An 18,426-nucleotide genomic window follows, 5' to 3' on the forward strand; every position below is an offset into this window, starting at 1 on the left:
TAGAATTGTGATTTGCAAATACTTTGTAGCCTGCTTTTTATCCTCTTAAGGTATCTTCAACAGAGCAGAAGTTTTAAAACTTTCCTATTTGGGTGACTTCTCCCAGACACACAGGCCTTGCTCTGTGTTAAGTCCAGCTGAACCCAGTGCTCCCACAAAACCTACCTTCCGCATACTCGCTCCTCTGCCACGCGCCGGGAATGCTGGGCATGTGCTTCCGGGGTTCTGTGTCCTGACAACTCAGGGCACCAAGCCCATGGATGGAACCCCTGAGTTAGGTCTGCTGGGGCAGAGAAAGCATTCCAGCAGCTGGGACACTGTGCAGGGTTGGTGGGATGGAACGGGGCAGCCAGGGTCCCAGGCAGAAGATGCCCCGCAATGCAGGTCTAAAGGACTTTGGCCCACAGAGTACGCTGCAAATCAGAGAAGGAAGAGTTACCCACTCGGGAAGCACACGGAGGGAGGACGTGTGGGCAGAAGCAGCCCTGTGCCACACGAGTTGCTCCAGCCAATAACCCCAAGGGCAATGGAAAGCTGTTGAGGAGCTTTGCCAGGGTTAGCAGACCTGCCAGCAAACTGCCAGTCTCTCTCCCTTGTCCCCATGCATTTTGCTTGTCACTGTCATCCTGTGTGATGGCTGGTTTCCACTTAGCCTCCTGCAGCATCCTCTCAGCTCACCATGAGCATCCCTGCCGGCTGCCCTGCCCGCCTGCCTGGCTGCGAGGTGCACCATCCCAGGCACATCCTCCCTGGCTGCCTCCGTGTGTCCTGACCCTGGCTCTGTGAATCCCCAAACCCCAGTGAATGTTGCAATGCCTCCTTGTGTGCTTGGCCTCCTAACTCCACACCCCACCAACCCCGCACCATGCGCCCCACTGCCCAGCACTGTGCTCCCCACTAACCTCACATCATTCGTCCCACTATGTAACACATGCTTCCCACTGACTTCACATCATTCTCCTCACCAACCTGCACCATGCTCCCCCATCTACCCTGTGCTGTGCTCCATTATTAATCCTACTAATGTACACTTCTGAGATTAAGGACCCATCACAGTCTCTTACTAGGTATTCACATATGTGTTTGTGTGGACTGCTCTGGAGGGCTCCAGGGAGAAGCAATGTGGTGATGACCCTGGACGTCCAGGGTTCTGCATTATGACTACCTGCACATGCTTTCCACACCGGTCAGGAGCCACAGAATTGTTCAGCTGCTCAGAGACATGGACATGATGTCACTGTTTCCCTGCTGATTTCCCTCTGTGGAATGTGATGGGCAATGAGATGAGCCAGCCCTCCCTCAGTGGGCCTCAGTTGGGAAGAATCACTCCTGCTTCATCTGCCAAGCCAACTGCTTTTCCTCCCGCTCACCTCTCAGCAAAGCATACTTTTTCTCACCACAAAAGTGTGGGATAAGGGGAAAGAATGTACCAGCCACCAGCCAACTCTTTCTGGAACAGAAATCTTCCTATTTCTTCCAGCTTTTCCATCTGATTTAGTTGGTGCATCCCAGAGAGCAATAGTGACTCTGCAACTAACAGTAGAATCTTATTGGTGCACCACGAAGGCAAATTTGGTACAGATGGAGGTGCCTTGGATCATCAAGGGAGGTTAATTATCTTAGTGCCACCAAGAGATCCCTTTAAAAGTGTTTCCTAAAAAAGCATCTCAAAGGCCCAAAACCAAAGACTGCATTGCTGGGCAACTTGCCCAAACGTGGTCTTCCAGGAGGCAGGCTCCCAAGGCGCCTTGGTGCTTGGACATTAGACAACTGCAAAACTGATTTGATTCTGGCTTTCCAGAGTTTTTAGCTGCATGACCTTAAATAACTTAGTTAACTTGATTTCAATGATCTCATATGTGAAATAGAGATAGAAATACTTATATTTAGGGATCCCTGGGTGGCGCAGCGGTTTGGCGCCTGCCTTTGGCCCAGGGCGCGATCCTGGAGACCCGGGATCGAATCCCACGTCGGGCTCCCGGTGCATGGAGCCTGCTTCTCCCTCTGCCTGTGTCTCTGCCTCTCTCTCTCTCTCTGTGTGTGTGACTATCAAATAAAAATTAAAAAAAAAAAATTAAAAAAAAAAAAAAAGAAATACTTATATTTAAGGGTGAACACTAAGGATTAAAAATAAAGTATTTAAGTGATAAATTATTCAACAAATGATATTAAGGCAACCAACAATCCAATTGGATAAAATACTATTCCTACTCTTTACTCTTCATTCCATGTAGTAAAGTACATTTCAGATGGACCAAGGATTTAAATGTGAAAGAATTGAGAAGAAAGCAAGCATGTGAGTAGGCCCATATTTTTGTAATCTCCCAACAAAGAAGGCAATACTAGGGCAGATCTGGACACCTTTCCAAAGGCGCTGAGAAAAAGGCTGACAAAATCACTCTAGTACACTTTTTAAACTCTTCATGGAAATAAACATGATACATAAAGGAAAAGCTGAGGGGAAGCTTTCTATGCACTTGGCAAGTGGTAATTCCACTTCTCATGTGATGGACCGTCCATGCTTTGACCTATCAATGTTGGTACCCTACTTGTGATGCTTGTTCCACGGTTTTGCTAACTGTTACCATTGGAGAGACACTAAGTAAAGGGTCCGTGGAATCTCTCTGATTTGAATGTAAATCTTCAATTATCTCAAAATAAAAGATTTAATTTTGAAAAATCATTTTTTGTAATTTGCAGGATTACAGATAAAGGATTAATCCATAGGATCACCTCAACAGATGTATAGAAAGCATTTGACAAAATTCAGCACACATTCACAAATTAAAAAAAAAAAAATCAGCAAACTAGAAGAGCCAAACTGAAACACAGCAAAACGGAGGGAATTGCCTCAATCTGATAAAGATCATTTAAAAATATGTAGTTGATATGATGTTTAACAGTGAAATATCAGTTTCTTGTTAAGATAAGAAACAAGTTAAAAAAAAAACTGCTCTTTTAACATGTGCTGGAGGTAATAGCCAGAGAAATATGGCAAGAAAGAACACCAGATAAACAAAAACCTCACACCAGAGCCTAAAGTCCTAGTTATCTCAGCTACTTTTACCTGATACATCATGTCCAGCTTTCAACAAAAAATTACAAGGCATGTTGACAGGAAAAAACACTGTCTGACCAGATAAAACAAGCATCAGAGCCTGCTCTGGTGTGGCAGAGATTTTAGAATTATCAGATCAGTAATTTAATATAAGTACAATTGATAAGCCAAAAGTTCTCATGAACCAAATCAACAATATGCAATAATAAATGAATAATGTAAACAGAGAGATGGAAACTCTAAGAAAGAATAAAAAAGAAATGCAAGAAATGAAAAACACTGTCATGAAAATCAAGCAACCCTGATGGACTCCTTAGTATAGCGATGAGGAAAGGGTTAGTAAGTTTGAAGATATATCCCAGAACACTTGGATAAATGGGTCAGAGAAGAGGCTTCCAGAGAAATTAAGAATTATTTTGATTAAATGAAAAGAAAATGCAACTTTTTAAATACAATGTGGGGGTACAGTGGAAGTGGGGCTCAGGGGTCATTTGTAAGTAACTGCAGAAGAAAGGTCTCAAGTACATGATCTAAATTTCTACATTGTGAAACAGGAAAAAGATGAGCAAGTAAATCCCAAAGTAGCAAGAAAAAAAGAAATAATAAATCTAGGAAATTGAAAACAGAAAAACAATTGAGAAAATCAATAAACACCAAAAGCTAGTTCCTTGGAAAGATTAATAAAATTGATAAATCTCCAGCATGACTAAGGGAGGGAGGGAAGACACAAATTACTAACATCAGAAATGAAAGAGGGGCCATCAACACAGACTACAGACCCCATGGACATAAAGGAATATGATGAACAAGTCTAAGCCTGCATGTCTGATAACCTTGATGAAATGGGCCAATTCTTAAGACACAGTCCACTAAAATGCACACAGAAACAGATGATCTCAATAGGCCTATGTATTATATATGTGTATTAGAGAAATTGAATCAGTAATTAATAATCTTCCAAAGTAGCACCAGACCCAAATGAATCCACTGGTGAATTGTACCAAACATTTAAGGAAGAAATGATATCAATTCTTTGCAATCTATTACAGAAAATACGAGCAGAGGGAATACTTTCTAACTCATTCTTCAAGGCCAACAATACCCTAATATAAAAATAAAAGAAGAAAGAGTACATACCACTATCTCTCACGAACATAGATGCAAAAATTCCCCCCCCCCAATACTAGCAAATTGAATTTAACAATGTATAAATAGAGTGTACATCATGACCAAGTGCGATTTATCCCAGGTGTGCTAAAGAGGAAAAATTCATACGATCATATCTGAAGATACAGAAAGCATTTGATTAAAATCCAACTCTTATTTATGAGAAAAAGCATCAACAAATTAAGAATAGGAGAGAAATTTTCTTTTCTTTTTTTTTTTTTTTTTTTTTTGATTTTTTAAGGAGAGAACTTTTCAACTTGATAAAGAGCATCTACAAAAAAACCTTTAGCTAACATCATACCTCATGGTGGGAAACTAGCTTCTCTCCTACGGTCAGGAGCAAGGCAAGGATGTCCCCGTTACCACTCCTAGTTAATGTTGTACTAGAGGTCCTAAATGATGCAAATAAGACAAGGAAAGTAAGTAAAAATTATACAAATTGGAAAGGAAGAAATAAGACTATCTTTATTTGCAGATGACATGATTGGCCAGGTAGAAAGTCCCAAACCACTAACAGTGGCTACAAGTCCTGGAACTTGTCCACTACAAGTCGTGGACAGCACGGTTGCAGGAAACAACGAACAATGTCCATTGTTTTTCTACATACCAGCAACGAATAACTGAAATTTGAAAATAAAAACACATCATTTACATTAGCACACACACAGGAGAAAAAGAGAGAGAGAGACATATAGACATACTTGTTTTATTGAGCTTTGTAGATACTGCGTTTCATACAAATTGAAATTGTTAGTGACAATCCTGAAATGAGCAGGTCAGTTGGGGCCATTTTTCCAACAGCATTTGCTTACTTTGTGTCTCTTTGTCACATTTTGGTAATTCTTGCCATATTTCAAACTTTTTCATTATTATTTTATTTGTTACAGTGATCATTGGTTATGACTCACTGAGAGTTAAGATGATGGTTAGACTTCTTTAGCAATAGAGTATTGTTCATTTAAGGTATGTACATTGCTTTTTAAGACATAATTCTATTGCACACATAATACACTAGTTAAACATAACTACATGCGCTGGGAAACCAAAAAACTCATTTGACTCATTTTACTAAGGTATTTGCTTTATTGGTGATCTGGAGCCAGACCCACAGCATCTCTGAGTGCCCCATCCTTAGGCACAACCTAACAGAATATATAGACGTATTACATCTATTTGAGGAAAACTAAAAAGCTATGATGAAAGAAATAATAAAATATCCAGATAAATAGAGAGATACTCCGTGTTCATGGGCTGGAAGACTCAATATTGTGAAGATGCCGGTTCCTTCTAACTTGGTCTATAGATTCAACACAATACCCATCAAAATCCCAGCAAGCTGCTTTAAAAGTTTATATGGCAAGACCCGGAATAGTCAACACAAATACCGGAGAAGAACAAAGTCAGAGAACAGATACTATCTGACTTCAAGGCTTGTGATGAAGCAACAGTAGTCAGGACCGTATGGTATTGGTGAAAGAACAAACGAATAGATGAGTAGAACGGAACAGAAGCCACACAAACATAGTCACTGATTTTTCACAGAGGAGAAAGGACAGTCTCTTCAACAAATGGATCTGGAGCAACTAACGTCCACAAAAGAAAAAAAAAAAAGAATTAGACACTGAATTTAATGTAGGGAATTAAAGACTTCTGTTCTGATGAAGACACTGTTAAGAGAATGAAAAAACAAACCATAGACGGGGAGAAAGTATTTGCAAAAGACACATCTGACAAGAGACCCATATCCAAAATATACAAAGAACTCTTAAAACTCAACAATAAGAAAACAAACAGCCCAAACAAAAATGGCTACAAGACCTGGACAGACACCTCCCCAAAGCAGGTGCACAACTGGCAAATAAGCACATGACAAGGTGTTCCTCAGCATTGCCATCAGGGAACTGCAGATTAACGTGACAGCAGGACACCGCTGCCATAGACCAGCATGGCCACGATCCAGAACACCCACAGCACCCAGTGCTGGCGAGCACGAGGAGCAGCAGGAGCTCACCCACTCTGCAGAGGGAGAGCAGAATGGTGCAGACCGTCTGGTGGCTTCTCACGGGGCCAAACGCATATCATAGCAAAAAATGATGTTAAGGCAACAGATTATCCAATTGGAAAAAATCATATTCCTACTCTTTACTCTTCATTCCATGTAATAAAATACATTTCAGATGGACCAAAGATTTAAATGCGAGAACTTGAGAAGAAAGCAATGCTAAGAGTAGCATCCGATCCAGCAATCACGGTCCTTGGTATCGACCCAAAGGAGTTGAAAACGTGTCCGCACAAAATGTGCACATGGGTGTTTATAGCAATTTTACTCGTCATTGCCAGAGCTTGGAAGCAACCAGGACGTCCTCCAGGGGGTGAGCAGGTGACCAAGGCTCCTTGAGAGACAAAACCCTCAGGGCAGCGAGGAAGGGGACCGTCCTGAGAGCCGACTGCATGGCCCTGGGGTCTCAGGCTCCTGCCCACAGAACTGGCAGGCCTCATTGCCTGGTGGCCTGTTACCACTGAAACAGTAAGCCACAGGCTTCTCAAAAGCGTCTAACCCAAAATGAGCCCTTCACCATTTCTGAGTCTGATCAGCTCTTCCCAGACCACTGCCTGGTCCACATCCTGTCAAGACCACCAGAGACCCTGCCCCAGCCCCAACTCCTGGCTGCTGCCATGTCCCCCCCAAAATTTGGCCAGGCTGGTGCAGCCCCCACCTGGCCCTCACTGTCCTGGGGCCTCCCCATGGCAATGCCCTCCTGGCCAGCTCTGAGGGCTGCCACTCCTCCCCCAGGAGCTTCCCTTCACCCTCAGGAAAGAGGGAAGGAAGGCTGGCACCCACTGGGATATGCAGATTCCAAAGTCCTTCGTCCATCTGGCACGCAGCCTACCTTCCAGTTGTATATTATATTTGCCCCATGAGAACAAAGGTAAACTCAACGAGAAAGGCCCTATATTTATATATTTTGTTTAACTTTTGACCCTCATCTCCAGCATCTTCCTTGGTTCCTGGAAGATAATGTGAACTTGATAAGTCATCACTGAATGGGTGAATGAGCAAGAGAACCGGGAGGGAATTCAGGCTGCAGCTTGGTAGGCGACAGTCCTGGGTAGAGGCAGGTGGGAGGGCTGGCAGGGGTCTCAGAGGGAAGGAGCCCCAGGGGCACCCTCCCCTGCAGGGAGAGGGGAGGGGAATCCACGTTGACTCCAGCTTCAGGGCTCCAAAAGGAGCTGGTGGTCCAGAGATGAGGCTGACAATTCCCCAGAACTGTCTCCCCACCGTCAGGGAGCGGCAACAGCAGCCCTACTTCTGACCCTGGGCCCCAGAATCCTGCCTCTGTCCCCACCCAAGGCTGGAGGCCCAGCAGAGGCCCTCTCAGAACTTCAGAATCCAAGCCAGGGCTGCCCCTGGTTGGCGCCACACCCAGCAGATGGATGTGGACAGGAGGAACCCAGCACTCAGGATGTCTGGGTTCTTGCACACACACGTCAGTTTTACTGTCTTATTCGTTCTATGGCTGACATTTCACGGTTCACCCAAACCCTATTTTGACACATGCACCAACCCACAGACCCGTCTGGGAGGCAAGGTGCAGGGTGGGAATATACACAGTGGTTTTTATGTGGCTCATGTGGACATCAGTCATGCCCTCGAGACATCAGCCTGAATCCCCAGAACTGGGGTTACCTTGCCGACTTGAGGATTTTAGGCCAGTCCTTATGAGGGCAGGAGGGAGGCTGCTGGCGTGAAGCTAAGGAAGGGGCCGTGGGTGCAGGTCCACCCAAGCTGGCATAGTCAGGGAAGGTGGTCTCCCCAGAACCCCCAGAAGGAAGCAGCCCCTGACACTCTTCTTGTAGACCTCTGCCCTCCAGAACCGTCGGATGACAAATTTGTGTTAATTTTTCATTCATGAGAATTTAACTGGGTGTCACATATGTGCCGAGCCAAAGCCAGAGACATGAGCCACCCAGGTGAGGCCCCAGCACCCAGAACGCGGGTCACAGGCAGATACCACCTGAGGGGACAGGACACTAGTTGTGGACTCAGGTCCAGGTTCACCGTGTGGGCCCGGAGCAGGCGAGTGGGGATGGGCCCAAATCAGGAGCACACGGCGCTTGGGAAGAAGCCCTCTGTGCAGTGAGGCCCAGAGAGAACCCTTCAGCCCCAGAAGGCTGCAGCAATGTCTCCAGACTCGATGGCCTGCACCCTGCCACTGAGCCAGGGCCCCCTGCCCTCTGCCCTGCACATGGATCCCTGGGGGGCGAGGGCAGTGCCCAGTCCACTGTGGCCCAGGGGAGGGGGGTCACAGGGAGGGGCCATGGCTGGCGGCTGGAAGTTCTCCTGGGCCCTGCCCAGCTGCAGACTTGGCCTTCCTCTGCCTCGGGAGCTATGCTCAGAGGGCCTCTTGCCCAGGGCGAAGGGCGATGGTCTGTGACAGCAGAGGAAGAGGAAGTTGGCAGGCTTCCGCCAGCTGCAATGAGTGGCAGATCCTGAGTGTTGTTGTGAAGCTGACAGATTCCTGAGTGGAGAACACTCCACCTCCGACCCTCCAGACAGCGCTCTAGGTCTCGGTACCCCAGGTTCCCTGCCTGCAGCTTCATGCCTGCCCCCAGGGCCCTGCCCGGCTTTCTTCTCAGGCAGAGCACCTGTGACCGGTGTGGATGGGGCCGGGTGCCCACCCAGGGCACCAGGGTTCCTGGCTGCAGCCACAGCAGGTGTGTGTGAGAAGGGGCGGCCCCGACTGTTAGGAACCACACCCAGACTTTGCAAGAAGGAGGGGCCAAGCACAGGCACCCCTGCGGCCGCTCCCTCATCTCCCAGCCTCTGTCCCTGGTCCCTCTGCTTTGACACAAGTGTGTTGAGTTGCAAAACGAGGACATCTCCCTGTGAGAAGAAGCCATGGTGGGGCAGTGGGCAAGAGAAGTTTCTTTGTTCTGCCCTTGGAGTCAAATGTTTGAGAAACAGAACTGAGGCAGAAGGAGGAACCCTGTTTTCTTCTGAGGGAACCCTGCTAATTCCATTTCTCCTGTAAAATCCCAACCAGGGAAAACTGCTAAACCTTGAAAGTTGCCCATCAAGCAACAGCACAAGATACAAATGTGGAGGGAGGCAGGCCGGGCCATCGAGGGACAGAGAGGTGCGTGCTGGATACTTGCAAGCAGACGTCACAGGATAGCCTCGGCTGTCCCAGCCTCCACAATGGGCTGAAGCACATCATACGCAGCAGAGTCCAGGAGTTCACACTGAGCCTAAGGATAACAGCGTAAGTCACCTTTGCAGAAGCTAAAAAACTAACTTGCTTTTCTGAAAGCTGGCAAATCAAGGGAAAGAAGAAAGCATTTTCCTGCCTTTCCCAGGCAGACTGCTCTCAGGGTGGCTAGACAGTTGACAAAGGGGCATCTCTCTTCAGAGGGGATACAGCTAATAATGGACCCGGGGTGGCCAGCGGGCCGGGTCCTGGTGGGAGTGCAGAGCCTACGGGAGCCGTGTGCCTGGCTAGGCCCTACCTGCACACAACAGCAGCAGCGGCACCACCCTCCCGGGAAGCCTTGGGAGGAAAGACAAATAAATCATAAAGGAAGGGAGGGGAGGAGACGGAAAGATTAAAACAGCCTTGGAGGTCCTCACTGGAAAACACAACTACTTAGAAATGTTGCAGAGCCAGCAGGGAAGCGTGAGCTCTGACGTCTGGTGACCCCAAGGGGTCACCGGCAATTATTTTAAGTGCAAATATGGAATTGTGGTGCATGGGAGTTGTGCTCAGCTCTTATCTTTCATAAATACTTTCTGAAATATTAGGGATAAAACAATACGATGTCTGGGACTGGCTTAAAATAACCCAGTGAGGAAGTGGGTGGGGTGTAGACGAAGCCAGCCACAGTGGGCTGGCATACGTCGAGGCCAATGGACAACAGGGCTCACTCTCCCGCTCTCTCTGCTTTGAGTGGGTTTCCTTAATCAACGTGGCAGACGTGGCTTTGTGCATCAGCTTCCCCCGCGGAGGTCTCAGTGGTGACTCCCGGGCCAGGAGGGCAGCTTCTGTGAGCAGGCATCGGGCACATGCTTCACCGGGAAGGAGAACCAGGAGGTCCTAGAAGACACTTTGCCGCTGTTTGAACCTCAGGCCCGAGCGGGCGCATCTAAGGGTCCCCTCCGCTCCTGTCTCTATCATTTCCGCTGGCTCTTCTCTTCGGGATGCCGCAGGCCACTAACTCCTCAGACTGGTCTTGCAATTGTCTGGGGAGCTGGGGAGGGAACACACAGAGGACATCGTGCACTTCAAACGACCTTGAGGGAGAGGCCGGATGTCAACACAGGTCCCAGAAACTATACAAAGCCCTGTGCCTGCCCTGCTCACGGTGTCCCCTCAGGCGGCCACCTCACCGTCCAAACCCCAAACCACATTCCGACCCCAAGGGAAGGAGCCTCAGCTCCATCTGCTAACCCTGGCATCCACCATGTTTACAAACACCCCTGCCTTGCGAACAGAGGAAGTGATTTATTATCATAAGACAGGCTGCCTGCTGGTAAAATCAGATAAGCCACGTTGGACAAAAGCGTTTCCTTCGCCAGCATTCCACTGGAGACCCGGCGTTTTCAGGTTGCTGCAGGGACTCACCGGGACTCTCAGCACAAAGACACAGGGCGGCGCAGCTTTTGTCTGGTGCCTCCTCCAAGTGTCAGCAAGGCAGACAGCCCTTTATTTACCTCCTTCTGTTGAGATTTACCCAGATCTCAGGAACAGACTGGGAAGCCTCAGATACCGGCTCAGGATGTGGCCCTGATTTTGCAGCCAGGTGGGCAGGCATGACCTCAACTAACCCCACAGCAGCTTCCCCGGCAAGGCCTCTGCACTGTGGACGTGGGCGGAGGCCTGGGGGCTGCCCCGAGGTCCCAGGCCCAGAGCACCTGCCAGGGTGTCCATGCAGCACCTTGCTGTGCCTTTGCTGTCAACAACGCCTGAGCGCAAGCTCCTTGCCCAACCACGTGGGGGGGCTCAGGGCCAAACCTAGTGATGGTTAGGAACATGGGGACCCTCCACATCCCCCAGCAGCCCGGTGCTGAAATAGCAGTTCCAGGCAGCAGCTCAGGGAACCGGGACCCGGGACGATTCAGGAACCGGCCTGGCCCCACGCCAGACCTGCTCAGATGACGGACTCCCGGGGCTGAGCATCTGGGGTGGAGGACAGAGGGAGAAAGGACAGCAGGCATCGAGGCTGCTCCATCAGCCTGAAGCTCTGTGAGTTTTACACACAAATAAACACTAGTAGCAAAATGTCCTGAGGCCTCTTTCATGGATTCCTCATGGAGCATGGAGAAAACATCCGTGTCCCAAGCAGACAATATTATTATAACTGTTATTATGATGGTGATGACTTTTTACTGCATGGCATCTAGTGGTCGGTGATCCCTGTGACCAGTGCCGGCCAGGCCATGTTGGGACCAGAGACAGAAGGAAAAATGTGCACCCAGTATGAATGCTTTTATGTATGTCTTTCATAGTTTTTCTGGAACACTGAAGTATTTAGAAAAGATACTGAAAATAAGGAGGTATATTAAAACTCAACGATGTTAGGTTTAAATATTTTATTTATACCAAAAAGAAAATGTATTATCATTTAACTTTATCAGATTTAATGGAATGGAAATAATAATATTTTCAAAATGGGCTTCTGGGAAAAGATTAACCATTGACTGAGAAAAAGACATGAAAATGTTATAGGTGGCTCTACATGTGGAAAAACAAGAAAATACACGAGCAGTGTTCAAGACAGCCAAAACGGGGATCCCTGGGTGGCGCAGCGGTTTGGCGCCTGCCTTTGGCCCAGGGCGCGATCCTGGAGACCCGGGATCGAGTCCCACGTCGGGCTCCCGGTGCATGGAGCCTGCTTCTCCCTCTGCCTGTGTCTCTGCCTCTCTCTCTCTCACTCTGTGTGACTATCATAAATAAATAAAAATTAAAAAAAAAAAAGACAGCCAAAATGTGGAGACCACCCAGATGCTCATTGATGAATGAGCAGGCCAGATGTGGTCCACCCACACAACAGAGTATTATTCAGCCACGAAAAGGAGCACAGCTCTGATGCAGTCTGCACCGCAGAAGCATTTGGGCAACACCCAACGGCACACACTGCGTGACGCTGTTACGTGAAAGGCCCGGGACAGGCCAGTCCACAGAAGGGACACACACTGGTAGCTGCCAGGGGCTGACAGGTGCTCATGATGGAACATTCTGGAACTAGGTAGAAGTGCATTGTGAATTCACTAAATGCCACTGAGCTATTCACAATGAAATGATTGCTTTTATGGGACTTCCACCTGAATGAGTTCTTTTTTTAAAGATGTCTCACACACGACCAGGGAATTGATGAGACATTGGCTAGATGGTCAGCCGGATGACGACCAGCAGGGTCCCGGCATGTTCCCAACGGCGGGATGGCGATGCCTGCACACGAGGTGGTGTGGCGGTGCCCCCACTCTGCCACAGACTGTGCAGGCCGGACTGGAGACAGCCAACCCCACAGAACTGGGTTCCTATCCTGTTCACCCACTTCAGTGCCAACATCGGGCCTCTGCCCACACCCTCACCGTGAACTCAACAGAAGCAGTGTGACTGTCCTGAACACTGCCTTGGCTGACCCTGGGGCCCTCAGACCCCGCATCTTCCAGCGTCCACTGCCCAGCCAAACACTGGGCACCTAGTTGGCCCTCATAACCTTCCTCTATAAAGAGACGTCGTGCCCTGGACCTACACACAGAGGAAAGGTAAAGGTGCGCACCAGTGAACGCTAGACCACATCTCCAGCCCCAGCTGCACAAAATCAAGACAAATGAGGAGGGCGCACTCCTGCTTCCTGCAGACACACAGGAGACACAGTCCTCCCACAGTTCAGACATGCTTGGAAACTCAAGCACAGCATCTGGGAACCTGTCCACGCACACAGCAAGTCTCCTTGCAGGATCCCTCTGCATGTCCACAGTCTTGACCAACGCACAGTCCAGAGAGGCATCCCCAGAGGCTGAGGGAGGGAGGCCCAGCCCTGCTGCAGCTGAAGAATGCGAAAGCTGGCCTTTGTCTCTTCGGCTCCAGCCTCTACATCCTCACACACCTGGAGCAGCTTAAAAATCACAAACTGGCATCATACTTGGCAAACCACATATAGAGTGGGTGTAACTTCAACCAGCCACTTGTTTTGTGAAGTCCTAGGCATCATTAGTTCATTCTGGGCACCAAGGTGTGCCGGTCTCGGAGCACGTCCCGAACCCCACTTGGCTCTGTCCTCTGGGCTTCAGGGCTCACTGGTCATGTCCCCTTTGCCTGTGGCACTAGAAGGCCTGTAGAAGATCCACTTCCATGTGACGCAGAAGTTGCGCGTGTCCCTCCCTGCCACACTGGGGTCTCCTCCTGAGCCTGGTTCACCAGCCGAGCAAACGGCCTTGTCTCACTTTGCCACTTCATATGATTTATAGATTCAGACTCTAAGCTCTGTGTTAACTCACAGAACTTTCCCCGGGAAGAGGCAAGTCATTTCTGCCCACAAGGAAAGATAGGTTCTATAAATATATATATATGTACATTTAATACCATACACTTAATCAATAGATGTTGAAAATATAATCTAGATATTTAAATCAATAATAAATGGAATTAGCTAATTCCAAATTGATAATTAAATATTATTAGTATTAGATATTTATGGTGGGTGTTATTATAAGTGATATAATATTAATAATTAATTAAAGCTTTATTATTTATCAATGTAAATATATTAAAATATAAATTGATAAATATGTGTTTAATATGTTTCATGGCCTCGAAAGACCTTGACTGGTGTTGTGTCTGACTTTCCCCTTCAATGCCTCTGAGCACCCACTCCCCTAAAATACTCTTGGTACAGCTGTATCAACTTTCTGGTTCCCTCAGTAATGAGTTACTACATCTCTGACACTTTTCATTCTATTATTTGTGCGACGGTCAGTTTTTGACATTTTAAAACCGATACTTTGCCATATACCCATGAGATGGAAGGACAAACCAAGGCCCAATGGCAGCTTGGGGTGGGTGTGTCCAGACTCTCCCCGCTCTGGATCTCCCAACAGGTGCTGCAGGTTGCATGTACTTCCAAATCACCTCAGGTGCACAGAGAATTTGTGACCTGGAGCAGTGATTGCAGCGGGCCCTACGCCAACAGGGCAGGTGACCTTGAAGAAGGGACGAGACGCCAAGAGAGACTGAAGTTATGTGCCCCCAGGCCAAGAACTCCAGCAAGCTGCGGGAGCTGGAGGGTGGGGACGGTCCACCTGAGCCTCCGGAGGGGTGCGGCCCTGCCATGCCTTCATCTGGACATGTGGCCTCCAGAACCGGAGACCATGTGCTCAGACTGTTAAGCCCCGCAGCCCCCCCGCCCCACCTGTGGCCCTTTGCTGTGGCCACTCCAGTGTGCTGCCCTTCCTGAGGACAGAGCACCCAGCAGCTTGGAACATCACTGCGGGGTAGCCGGCCACAGCAAGGACCGCCAGTCTGTGGGGGAAAGCCGGGTTGTGTCAAAGGCTCCCAGGCAGCTGTGAGAGTTCAGATGCTCTCTAAAGTAATGTCTTTAGATGATTGCAAACTCTGTCAGCAGTTGTTAAATTTAATGAAAGCAAAGCTCACGAGCCTCAGTGAGTGTCAGTGCCTGTAGGAGATGTGCACTGTGGCTGCTGTCTCTGCTGAAGCTACGTGACCAGCACACACATCCAAGGTCCATAGCCATCGGCTGGTGAGCATCCTCAAGACTGAGGTCATGGATGCTCTGGCCATGCGCGACTGCCACTCACCACTGTGTGAGCAGGGTGTGAAGCCGGTGGTGGAAGGGGGCTGCGCCGGGCTCTTCCCTGGAAGGATGAGCCAGGGTGCTGTGCGCCAGGGAGGCCCAGCCTGATTCCATCGCCCCGGATGCCCACACCTCCTTCCCAGACGGGCCCTGAGCTCCCCCGACAGGCCTGCAGCCTGGTGTGCCCCCTCTCCCAATTGAGGAAGGGAGGCTTCTGAAAGTTTCCGGAATTGGTAAATCCCTCATGATTGGGGCTGTGCCCCGTTTCTATCAGGGAGACTGTGAAGGAGCTCTGTGCCACTGACACTCCCGGGGTAACTGGCGGAGGGCAGCACCCCAGCTACCTGGGTGCCCTCGGACACTGGGCTTGTGCTCGGAACTCGGCGTCAGTGCTTTCTGCAGAAAAATCGAAATCACGTCCCAATTTGCTGAGTCTTCAGAGGCAGCTTACCGAGGACAGTGCTTTCTGGCATGAATTTCTAGATGAATAAGCTAAGCGACATGACTTTCAAAGGCCCTGATAGCTGTTACAGACAAAAGACGCAGAAAAGTCATCAGTAATTCTCCCCAACAGAGAAAACAATCCTCACTACCCTTGCAATCAGCCTGAGACACCGGGCACGTGACACGGGCTGGGCACACAGCCTCCCTCCTGGACAGTGCTGTGGCCAGCGGGCAGGGCCTCTGCCCCGTGAGCTCACCCTTGACCACTTAGCAAACACTTGGAAGCGGCTCCAGTGATGATAGTGACATACACTCATCGTACAAAACCACCGCGTGTCCCAGGCCCAAGGACCAGGCGGGCTCACGTGTGCAGCCGGAGACTCCGGGCCTCCTGGCCCTCCTCTGGCTTTGCCCCAGGCCCCACATGTGGACCTGATCAAGCTTAGCGCCAGGAGGGCTCTCCCCTGCCATGCAGCATCTCTGTCAGGCCTGTGAACCCAGAGTCCTCCGAGAGCCCAAGCATGCCCTGCCCCAGGCCCCTGCTGGACGTCACCACCGCCCCCTCGGTCCTCGGTTTCCAGCACTTCCCGTGGGCTGTCCCACCTGCACCGTGTTCTGCCTCTTTCCTTCTGGTGCCACAACAAGACCTGAATTGTCAGTTCCTGAGGGGACAACTGAGATCTCTGTCACAGTCAGCTGGAGGCTGGAAGGATCTTCCCATCCAAACCAAAACTGTCCCCACAGTGCTCCCATGCCCTGTGGTGGGCTGGACAGCCCCACACACCACCAAGGAAGGTCCAAGTGCCCCAGCTGGGCACACAACCCCTCTGCCTTCCGTCCCTGTTTCTGCTCGGAGCTCACCTGCACACACTCACCTGACACTCTCTGGGGGGGGCAGTTTGTGACTGTTCTGTACTCACAGCGATATTGAAGAGACTCCCACACCTGTCTCAGTCCCCAGGACACCCGACCCAGCCCCTGGGGATACTCGTCCCAGCTCCCAGGGACCCGCTCCAGCCCCTGGGGACATCCATTCCAGCCCCCCGGGCACCCCCGACCCAGCCGCCAAGGACACCCGACCCAGCTCCCAGGGTCACCCAACCCAGCCCCAAGCACCTGTGGGTGTCTCCATGAGGGCCCGCCAGCACATGTGCCTTTCCTTCCGCTCTCTCCTGGTCTGCCCCCTGACCCCCAGAACACCAAAAGAAAACCACAGGTGGAACAGGAAGGGGCACCTGAGGCAGGAGGCCCAGTGAGAAGGGAGGGCCGGCGGTTGGAGGAGCCTGGGAGGAGGCTCCAAGGGTCCAGCAAACACCTGGCCTGAGACAAATTCAAATCCAGCTGCTCTCAAGCAGCCAGCATGTCCACCTGAACAGGTGCAGCTTCACGGCACCAGGTGAAAACCCACTCCTGTGGTGGAGGTGAGAAAAGCAGCCAGGAGGAACAGGCCCTGAGGGTGAGCAGAGACACAGGTAAACCAACCACCCCTGGGAGGAACCTGTGAGATGGCTAAGTAGTGAAAGTCAACAGGACACACGGAAGGTAAAGCAGAACATTCAATGGTGTCCTGCCACACAGAGATGCACAGAAAGGCCACCCGTGCCCTCCACCCCCACCCCTGGGCCTGCAGCTCCATCCAAGCCTGACCTCAGACCCTCCACCAGGTACTGAGTGCCTCGGTGTCCCCTGTGGCCACGGGCACATGTTCCCTGGTGCGGTGTAGAAGGGCTTCTGGGGCTTCTTCTAGATGCTGGGGACCAGGCTGCCTGCGCCCATCCCCACGCGCCCCATTGGCCGTCTGGGAGTGGGTGGGGTGCAGGAGCACCCCTGCTCCCCACACCCTGCCGAGTGTGATTCCCAAACCACCGCCCAGTTCTCCTGTGGCCCCTGGGACTGCCCCCACTGGGAACCCCGCATGACACTGCTACAGAACAAGCAAACGGGCTGAGTGGGAAGAGTGTACTCCTGCCTCCTTTTACATACGTTGTGCATCTAAAGGGATTTTGGGACTTCTGGGTGGCTCTGCCGCTTAAATTCCTGACTCTTGACTTCAGCTGAGGTTGGTGGGTTGGTGACCGGGGGTCGTAGGGTCGGGCTCTATCCCTACTATTTTGGGTCCTAGATGCCCAGGCCCCATGTCGGGCTCCTCGCTGAGCATGGAGCCTACTTAGGATCCTCTCTCTCCCGCTCTCTCTGCCCCTCCTGGCTTGCACTTGCACTCTAAAAAATAAGGATTTCCTTCAGAGCCAGGGACTGCAGTTTACTCTGGAAATCTGGTATTTGGTTATCTTCACCAACATTTACTGTTATTATCACAGTAGCCAGAATCCCTAAAACTATCCCTTTTAACAGACCTGCCCAGCAGGTCCCTGTGACAGTAACAGTAAGAGCAGGGGCCATCAGAACTGGTAACATGGCTGAACACTGACAATGCCCAGGCCCTTGCCCAAGGGCTCCGTCTGCACTCGCTGTTCTCATTTTCAGGGCAGAGCTAGTGGCCCCTTCTATAGACGGAGAGACTGAGGCCAGGGGATGTGGGGTCCCACCGATTCAGGACCTCTGGTCCCAGCTGCCCACCAGCACACAGGCCTGTGATAAGGCAGGAAAGAGGCTGACTGCACATCATGGGAATTTTGGGATAAAACAACACACTAGAGAAAGCTGTCGGGGTCACTGCCCAAAGAATGGGGTCACTGGAGGTCAAGAATATAGCTCACCACAGAGCTGGCGGGTCATTAATGACACAGGAAGTGTGTGCATGTGGCCCCTCTGCCCACATGGACCTGGGCCACCACAAGGGTCTCTCTTGCAGCTGGGGAGAACCTCCCATTTTCCTGCCTCCTCTCCACACAGTCAACGTAAATAGTAAATAGATCAATCTTGGGGAATGTGTGCTCTGAATAAATACGAGTAACCACGCAGCCCTGGGCTGAGGGGACCAC

At 50.1% G+C, this 18,426-nt stretch overlaps 1 long non-coding RNA gene across 7 annotated transcripts in view; it reads right to left on the reverse strand.

Moving 5' to 3' along the window:
- Positions 1 to 18,426, reverse strand: part of LOC140607779 (uncharacterized) — a 46,108-nt gene that overhangs the window by 19,630 nt on the left and 8,052 nt on the right. For all 7 annotated transcript variants that reach the window (XR_012009689.1, XR_012009686.1, XR_012009687.1 and 4 more), the window contains exons 2-3: positions 4,527 to 4,617; positions 166 to 2,046 (exon numbers count right to left, since the gene is read on the reverse strand). This is a non-coding gene — a long non-coding RNA (uncharacterized lncRNA). The remainder of the gene's footprint in view (positions 1 to 165; positions 2,047 to 4,526; positions 4,618 to 18,426) is intronic.

Source organism: Canis lupus, chromosome 17, assembly GCF_048164855.1.
Source record: "Canis lupus baileyi chromosome 17, mCanLup2.hap1, whole genome shotgun sequence".
NCBI lineage: Eukaryota > Metazoa > Chordata > Mammalia > Carnivora > Canidae > Canis > Canis lupus.